The sequence below is a fragment of the Lactuca serriola genome, chromosome 8 (genome assembly GCF_051521515.1).
Source record: "Lactuca serriola cultivar US96UC23 chromosome 8, Lser_US96UC23_V15, whole genome shotgun sequence".
In the NCBI taxonomy this organism is placed as follows: domain Eukaryota; kingdom Viridiplantae; phylum Streptophyta; class Magnoliopsida; order Asterales; family Asteraceae; genus Lactuca; species Lactuca serriola.
In genome coordinates, this window is record NC_136415.1 from 283,623,106 (window position 1) to 283,633,333 (window position 10,228).

Sequence of the window (10,228 nt, forward strand, 5' to 3'; positions counted from 1 at the left end):
AGTTCTTTGGTGACTAAGTTGTTGATAAATGGAAGTTGAGATGAGCTAGCTTTCGGTGCCACAACCAACTGACTTTGGATATGACTTTGGATAGAAAACACAATTGCGGTTTCCCAATGATCAGAGAAACATCCAAAGGATACATTGTACCTTCGGATTTAGACTTAATCAAGCAGGTGCTTCTATCACTCGTTAAGATGTGGCAATAATCACTATCAAACTCAACTCTATGACCAGCTTTACATAATTGATGCACATTGATCAAATTATGTATGAGACCTTCAACATAAGCAAACTTTTCAATTGAGAAGTTTCCCGTAGTCAGAACACCATAACCTCGGATGATTCCATTTGCATTGTTACCAAATGTGACATGTCCACCATTAAATATAGGCCTGAAATCGTGAAGGTACTCTATCCTTCTGGTCATGTGCAAGGAGCAGGCACTATCAATTAACCACTCCTCTTCTTGTTCCTCCTTGCACATTACCTACAAAATTAATGGGTTAGTTTGGGCACCCAAACGAATTTGGAGCCCGGGGACAAACTGAGATTTTTCTGACTTGATGCATGGACATGGGTTACAGGTACTGGATTCATGTTCGAGTTTAGACCTAGTACTAGGTACTTGGAAACTTTGGGAATGTTACGGGGTTGATTTGGACGCGATGTTGTCAAAAGAAAAAGTCCAAAAGAAAGAGGTTTTATCTAGACATCGAGTTTGCACATCGGTCTGGAGGGTGTGTTCTGATTCTTTTGTCCAGTCCAAGACTGACTTTTGACTGCAGCAACCTTGGAACTTGAAAAAGTGTTTACATGTGAATTTCTCCAAGGTGTTGACTTAAGAGGAGACTGAGATGACTTTTCAGACATAGGAGTTGGCAAAAGACCTTTACATTTTGGATCTTTTAAGGAATAATTTTGAAAAATATACCTTTGAAAAGATGTGACTTTCTTTTGGAATTTTGTAGGCGAGTTTTCAAAAGTTTTTGTTACTGTACACTCCTTTTTGTCTAAAACTTTTACTATAGTGATTTTTGAAAGATTTTTGTTATTGATGGGTTTATCTAAATTCATTTGTTTTGCAACTTTGGGATGTTTGAAATTTGTTTTGTATTTTTCATCCTGGTTTTTGAGGTGTTAATTGAAAACCAATTTTGCGTGAGTTTTTAGAGAACCGCAGTCAAAAATATTCAACTGTTGTTTGTGAGTTGTTGACAATTTTGAAAAACGTGGGTTGGAATCATCTGAACTAGAGATTTCAGGGTTTTGTGAACATTATCCATACTCAAAATTCTCAATTGGTAATTCATGATGAATGGGTTGAATGTTCATTGTACTTTTGACTGTGGTCTGCGGTAAGGATGATTGGACTACTAAAGAATAAGTCAAGAAGGAATTGTTGTTGGGACATTTTACTGAAGGTAAGTCTGGTTCTTCTAAAACAATTTCTTCGTCAAACTCAGAGGATGACTGAGAATTGGGACGATTTGTGTTAGTGACTGGTATGGGATCTGAGGATTTAGGGAGAATTTCCTCAATAACACAATTGTTACTTAGTTTATGAAGCCTACCGAAGTGACATCTAATGTCTTCGGGGAATGTTTTGTCATTGACAGGGAACTGAAACTCTTGATCCGGAGGGACATATGGACGGTCTTGGGTAAATCGAGGTGATGAGTCATTTGCGGTTGAAAGCCCATTGGACAATCCCCAATTCTGTGTTACCCGTAGTCCCATTGTTTACAAGATTTTCAATGGCCACACTTTCATTAAACAATTTTCCGATTAAAAGATTCAAACATACATTTTCCTTTTGGGCTAAATCCCTTTGATTCAAGGCTATCCCTAACCGTGTTTCACACAACCTCCTAACCTCCTTCTCTAACACTAAGTCCTTCTCTAACATGGCAGCTTTAAGTCTCTTATCTTCTAGTCGTCCTCTCACATGAAACATTTCTTGGGACGCTATGTTCTTCTCATATAATTCCTTGTTATAGTCTGAAAGGACAACAACACAAGCGTCATTAATTTTATCCAAAAAGGGTTGACAATCATGCATGTTGTAGTTATTAGAATGGATCATGAGTTTTACCTGTTGGATGATGCTTCGATTTCTATCTTTTGCCATGAAGCAATAGTCTTTCTTCAACTTCGTTGATCCATCCTCATCAGTAGTTGCCACCATGCAGATTTTACCTTTGCCCTTGATGTTATGATCTTCATCTTCATCTCTAGAAGACCACACTTGATGATCCCTCTTTACTTGGGCCACGTATGCCCTTGCCTTTTCTTTCTCTTCCATCTCCTAAGCCATTCTCAGATACAATGCTTTATCTTTCACAACATTGGTTTTGCGGTCTTTAGCAAAGTGATTTTATTTGTTACATTTGTGAAAAATAATAACATCATTTTTGTCTTCTGTTGAGGTACCGGAATCAGTTGACTTAATGGACTACGGTACATTTTTGGATTGATGAGTGTTTTGTGATTGCGGAGACTGGTGAAGATTTCTAGGATATCAAGAATGATTGTTCTGCGGATTGAAGTTACGGTTGAAGGGTGGTTTGGTAAACTGTTAATTTTTACGAAAAGAGGTTGGTGGTAGCCCGTTGAATTGTTGGCTAACTAGGGCGATGGCATTTTGAAAATTTTCCTCCTCATCATATTTTGTGTTGGCTTCATAGGATTCTGGTGGGTTGTCATATGAGAGTGGATATGGTTCATATGACTAAGTGGTTTTGCTTTGAGGAGTTTGAGCTATGAGAGCAAGTAGACCCCCGAAGTCTGCACAATCTTTTAGCACTGTTGACTCTTGTGCCTGAAGTTCACCATACAACTTGAAGAGAGACAGTGTGTGAATCTTCCTATCTCCGTGGACTATCATCTTTGCTGTAGTCCAGTGCTTACCCAAACCATTGAGAAACTGAAGGTTTGCTTCATGATTACTTCGGACGGTGCCAACATTTGACAAATTGGTGACAATAAGATCAAATATTTTGAATGAGTCTTCAAGACTTTCACCTAGATGAGCTTTGAAATTATTAAACTTGTTAAGGGCAGTGGTGAGTTTCTTGTCACGAGCTTTCTCGGAACCTCCATACAAGTTTTTAAGAACATCCCATATTTCTTTGGCTGATTTGCAGTTGATAATGATGTCAAAGTTATATGGGGCCACTCCACATGATATTTCATAAAAAGCAACAACGTCACTTTCCATTTTATCAAGATCATCTTTTGTGGGACGATTCATTACAACTTGACCTCCACCGAGTCTAGCTTGAACAAGAGTGAGAATAGGAACATGAGGACCTTCTTGTACAGATCTCCACACATCTCTACCAAGTCGTTTTAGATACTTCTGCATTCTTTGAGACTAGTAGTGATATTCTCTTGCAACGAGTATTGGGGCTCGGTTAGAATCTCCAACATTGTTGGAATCGTTGAGTGATAAAGCTTGTGCCATTTCCTTTGTTTTTTTTAAAGATTTTTGTTTTGAAAAGAAATGAGCTTCAATGGTATAGAAGGCTTTTCAAAATCAGAGTTTTGTTTTAAAAGCAACCACTTTGGCTCTGATACCAATTGTTGAGAGAACAACTTTGAAACACTTGAACAAATGTTAGTACAAGTTGATAATTGCGAAATAAGTTAATCTCAAAGGATCATGAAAGCTCAACAATAATAAGTTAGATGTTAGATTTGTTAGTTGCTGAAATGTAAAGGAAATGTAAATGACAAGTTATATCAAGTAAACACCAAACTGATACGAAACACGGTTTGAATTCAAATACGAGTTAGTAATTGAGATCAGTTTAAAGTGAAGATCTTCCATGATGATCAGTAAGTAAGATAAAGATATGAGAAGTGATAAGTAGTAGACTTGAAGTAAGAAGTGAAGTAAGAAGTGAATTCAGAAATAAGATTAGAAGTTGTAGAAGTGGTGTTTGATACAAAGTAAGAGCACTCTATTTATAGAGCTTTGAAGACTTACAAACAAGATAAACTATTAATAAAGTACTGACTAAAAAGACCATACAATGTCTATTGGATAAACAGATGCTATCGCACGTCTGTACAAAAGCTAATTCTTCGTTGTGGTTCACATCTGTTCACTTCTATATTGCGGTAGTAGCAGAGTGATTGCGGTAGAGACAAGAGTTACAGTAGTGAAGGAACATGTTGCGGTAGATAGAAAAGCTTGCGGATGACTAAGTTTAAGAGGGTTACTTTTTGCTTTAACAGGATTTTAATGGAAAATAGGATTAGAAATTGCCATTGATAGAATTTGCTTATATTAATATTTTCCACTCGAGAAGAATGCCCCCATATGAAACATTATATGGAAGAAAGTGAAGAACACCCTTGTGTTGGCTAGAAGCCAGTAAGAAGAAACTCACGGGTCCGGAATTGGTACGAGTCACCAATGAGGAGATTAGGATTGTCCAAGATCACTTGAAATCAGCCTAAGATCGATAAAGAAGTTACGTGTATTTAAAGAAAAGATTGTTTGAAATAAATCTATGTGATTTATTTATGGTGAAAGTATCTCCTTGGAAAGGAATGATGCGTTTCGGAAAGAAAGGGAAATTGAGTCTGAGGTGTGTAGGCCCGATGAATATTTTGTAGAAAATCGGATCTCTAGCTTTCAAGTTAGAATTTCCCACAGAACTTAGTACCATAAACGATGTGCTTCATGTATGCTAACTAAAAAGATTTTCGGGAAAAGAATAAGAAATTATTTCTTTGGATAATATTAGAGTTGATGCATCAAACCAATTAATAGAAGTGTCGAAAGCGATACTTGAGTATCAAACGAGATAGTTGAGGAATAAAGAAATCGATATTGTGCTTGTTAAGTGGAAACATTCCTTGGGATCAGATCAAACATGGAAGACGAAAGAAAACATGAAATCAAGATTTCCTCATTTAGCCCTTGATGAGATTCCAAGGGTGGAATCTTCTTAAGGGGTATGGATTGTAAGAGCCAAGATTTTTGGGTTATTTATGTAAGAGAACATCATTTTGATGCTAAGGAGATTCTGATCCTTTTTATGTTATCAAAACCTTGTGAAATGTTTTAATTATGTTTTATTCAATTATCTTGTGTTATAAAGCTATTATAAAATTGTTATATTGGTATAAGATGGGGTAGAATTGATCTATGCAAGTATGGAATGCAATGTGATGAAAAAGGAATAGAATTAAGGAATCTAGTGTTTTCGTGGTGCGAATAAGGATTTTTGCGGTGCAGAGTGCGAGGCCGTGATTTGGTGTATTTCTCCATTGTAAGTATTAGGCAATGTACTTTAGTCTGGAGTGCGGAGATATGGACCCTACAGCGCGGAAAGCAAAGTATCTTATTATGAATTTTAGTCGTCATGGTGTGGAAAAGGGGTTGATCACGGCCTTATTTCAGTTTTCGCGATACGAATTGTGAACATATTAAAATCCAAGTTAGGGCTTATTTGCTCAGATTCGACCCCCAGCTTCTCTAGAACTAAAGGCCGGGAGATTTTAAACTTAAAGAAGGTTCAAAGGGTGATTTCTCTTGCTTTGGAATAGGTAAGAGCATCTCAAACCCTTGTAGCGATTATTTTCTTCATTTTCAAGTTTTTGAGGTTGTTGATGGTGAAATCCGATTTAGGCTTTGATATGTTAGATTCTTCCAAGTAATCTTACTATTAATGTTAGATTAAGTGTTTAGAAGCTTAATACATGACTTGTATGGAGTTATATAGGTTGAAACCATGATTTGATTCTAGGGTTCTAAAACCCTAGAAATGGAAATGAAAAAGATGATGATTTTATGGCTCAATCTAGTCAAGATAAGTGTATGTTATCTTGAATATCATAGTATGAAAAAAATTTGAGTAAAGAATAGCTAAGTTGAGATTTTTATCCAAATATAAGGGACTTAATGTATGTATATGTACAAAGTGGTAGCAAGGAGGGAATTGAAGTCACTCAAGAGAAGCTTTTAGAAGAGTTGGAAGTAGGTTGTTTCTTCTTCAACCCAAGGTGAGTTTATACATCTCTTTTAGAGTATGTTTATATGATGAAGAACATCTGTAAACATGTGAATGAATGATGTACTTAGGAATTACATCATTACTATATGTAAATGTTTAGATGTGGTTAGCGATTACATCCTTGATAGATTATGGTATGTTACATAACTTATGTTATGTTGTATGATGTGTGTGTGTTATGCATGCAAAAGTCATATTAAGGGATCCCTAAGAAGAGTATGATAGATTATGCATGGAAACAAAGATGACTGGTGTTTATCACCCGGTACATATATAGATGTTTGGTCACTTATGTGGAAAGCCAACATTTATGCTATGTATATTTATGTTACTTATGATTATGTATAACTTACTAGACTTATAGTCTGACATATATTGTTTCTATGTGTTTAACATGTTCTGGTAGCAAGCGTTAGAGTGAGGGCTTAGAGGCATCCAAGGACTAGGGACTAGACTTTTATTTCTGCATCTTATCCTCGTTTTCTTAGTATGGTTATGATATGAATTTGGTAACACCCGTAATGGTTTTTTTGGGAATACTTTTAGAATATTTTGAAACTCTGGTTTTTGGTAACGAATTATGTAAACCCTGATGTTATTCCCAATATTTTTAAATGGTAAATGTTTATGAAAAGTGCGAGTTGTTACAGTGGTAGCAACGGTGGCGGGGGTGACGGTATTAGAGAAGGCAAAGGTGGTGGAAAATGTGGGGGTGGCGGAGGTGGTGGTGGCAACGGTGGTTGAGGTAGTCGTGGTAGAGTTTTACGAACCTGTCAGCGAAGATGGCGGAGAAAGTAGTGGTGGTTGTGGTGGTGGAAATGGCAATGGAAAGGTGACATATGACATGTGATGGTGATTTCATTTATGAATATACATAATTTTATACACACACTTCAATATTACATCTCCTCAATTGAACCGATACAATGAGTCGTTTTGTTGCAAAAACAAATGTGTTGCTGAAAATGATTTCCACATTCTCAACTAATATATATATATATATATATATATATATATATATATATATATATATATATATATATATATATATATATATATATATGGGTTTAAGTTATATGGAAAACAAAAAACCCTAAAAATCATAAAAATGCATAAAAAAATACTTAGACATCACCAATTTTTTTTTTTTTTTGATTTTATATTATGAATTTTCGCAGCTTTTTATGTATTTTCGCTAAACATAATTTTGAAAAAAAAAACCAAAAAAAAACCTGATTTTTTTAGCGAATTTCTAAAAAAACCTGCGATTTTTTTTGGTATATAAATTTAAAAAAAAAAAAAATGTGATGTCTAAGTATTTTTTTTTATGTATTTTTATGATTTTTAGAGTTTTTTAGGGTTTTTTTCCATATAACCCTTCCCTATATATATATATATATATATATATATATATATATATATATATATATATATATATATATATATATGTATATATATATATATATATATATATATATATATATATATATATATATATTATAATTGACTATAAGTTGTTACAGCCGGTCATAATGGTCATATACAAATTATTCCAACAAGTTTGTTATTTAAATGTGTATCAAAAGTTCACTCAAATATGAATAAAACGAAACGATAATTATCCTGATAAACCAAAAGACCATTGACCTAACAGTAATGAGTGATTCTTTCAAATGAAATGTTATGGATTCAAGTCTCTTAGAAGACATAGATGATATTTAGAAGTAGGTTTATAAATAGTTTGTCGTTTAAAAAAAATTACCTTGATAAGTTATACTTCTTTTAGCAACAAAGCATTAATGATATTCGATCTATGTTATGAAGTTGTTAACGTTTGGTTCATTTATGTCTATTTTCAACTGAAAGTGATGCCTTCTGCATTAATGAGAGAATCAGAATAGTAATTTTATAAGATAATAAAATTGAATTTTTCTCTGCTGTATTTCTTGCTAAGGGCTGTTTATATTAATATATATTGCATTTGCCCGTTTGAAAAAAAAAATAAGAATTTTAATGTTAAAATAAGACTTGCATACACAATACTTAATTTAAAATTTATCTAAAAAGTAGAATAAGATAAGTTCTAGAAGTGTAGCGTAGACATCATAATTGTTTTGGGTTTCCAATGTGGAATACAGATTTGTTGAACAAATTTCAAGAAGACTTAACAAACCATTTGCTGCTCCAAATTTTATACCGACATTGCACAATATTGTTTTGGATTTTGGTTTTTTAAATCATTTTAAAACTAGCGATTTATAAATCAAATTTAAAACTAACTTAAGTTTCATCATTGTAATTTGATAAAGGAGTAGGTTGTAGGTTGTAGGGGGTGGTTGTGGTTGTAATATGAGGTTCTGTTTGTCTATGGTGGACGTGGCATCTCCTCTTTACTCCATGTTACCAATTTTTTTTTGTGACATTAAATTGCAAAATGATCCCATGGTTCAACAAAAAATATAGTTGTGGGTCATTTTTATTTTTTCATGTATGGGTCGTCAAAAATCAAAACTAAAGTCGGTCCTTGCAAAATTTGAATGTATTTGAAATGATTATTTTGTCCATCTAATTCTTTTTGTCATTTTTTTATTTACTTTAATATTTTTAAAATTAAAAAAACCCTAATAACCTATCTCATCCATCTTTTTCTTTTTTAATATATCAACACAATCTTCTCTCTGTTCTCTTTCTCGTTGCCGCCATCAGAAAATTCTCGACGGAGCACCATCGTCTTTGAACCACCACCTTCACGTCATCTTTCCGTGTCCACCTTTACCAGAGCTTCCTTCACGTCGCTAGAACATAGGCTAGCTAGGGTTTTCTGATTCAAGGGCTACTCCAACAGCCTTCATCAGTGCCATCATATACCAACCCATCGTCGGAGATGTTCATCCATTTCGAGAAAAACGAGAAATGTGAGCGAGAGAGGCATTGTTGAATATATGAGTGAAAGATGCGGCAGACCCGTCAAATTTGTAAGAGAGACGGCGTTGGTTTCAAAAAACCCTAAACCAAGGAATTCGTTGTTTAATGATTTATATAACAACATGAAACATCAATGACAAAGTGGGGAAAATGATGAGATAGTTTTTAATAAATTGTTGAAAATGTACCAAAAAGAAAACAAGAAGCCTTTCATATTTGTTGATTTTCAAAATTTTGTGAAAGATAATGAAAATTAGAAAAACGTATAAACATTTGAACAACATGTCAATGGAGGTTCCAAAAAGTCAAAAACATTTGAATCCTACTACAAAATCTTAAATTCTCGTTAACATCAACGATGATGATACCTTTGACATTTAACCACATTCTTATACTGTAACGATCGAGTTTCAGGTACTCTTCAATATTGGATGCAATGTGAAAAAGATTGCATTTTTGGTCCATGTTACGTTAGGCATAACATGGGGTACGCTGGGCTTACTCCCTTAAGTTGGTCGCGGGTGTTGGTGGTATACGTTGGGCGTACCCATGCGTATGTCGGAGGTACGTAAGTAGACCACAAACGTTAATTTTTAGGGTTTGGTCCCTATTTTAGTGTCATTATGGACCTTGAGGCCACCCCCTCATTAGCCTCCTTCCCTCTAAAGACTCCCCATGAAACCCTAGCCTTTCTTTATGTGTTTTTGAGCTTTGGTGGTAAACTTTTGGTATTTTTTTTTTTGCATTGTAAAGAAGTAGGACCTTGTTGATCAAGAATTGGAATCTTGATCATTTTGGCAAGTCTTAGAAGGCATAAAGTTGCAACCTCGTTGATTCATCTCTTACATCCAACTTGTTTGGAGTTTTTGGCATATTTTGGTCCCTTGAGTTGTTTCTTGTGAGTATAAGCTACTCCAGAAGCTTAAGATGGTAGATCTTAGTTTTTTTGAGGTACCTTGTGCATAAAAATGGTAGCTTTACGGGTTTAACTCAACAATGCAAGGGTTGATGTTCATTTCATGAGGTTAGAGTGTAGAAATTAGGTCTTGGGGCTTATTAAGCCATGCATAAGCTTAACGCTTTCGACTTTATGGAGTAAGTGTTGGATTAGTGTCTAAGTCCATAACTATAATGTCTAAGCCATGCATAAGCTTAAAGCTTCCGACTTTATGGATTAAGTATTGGATTAGTGTCTAAGTCCGACTTTATGGATTAAAGCTTCCGAATTTATGGATTAAGTGTCAAATTAGTGTCTAAGTCCATAACTATAATTG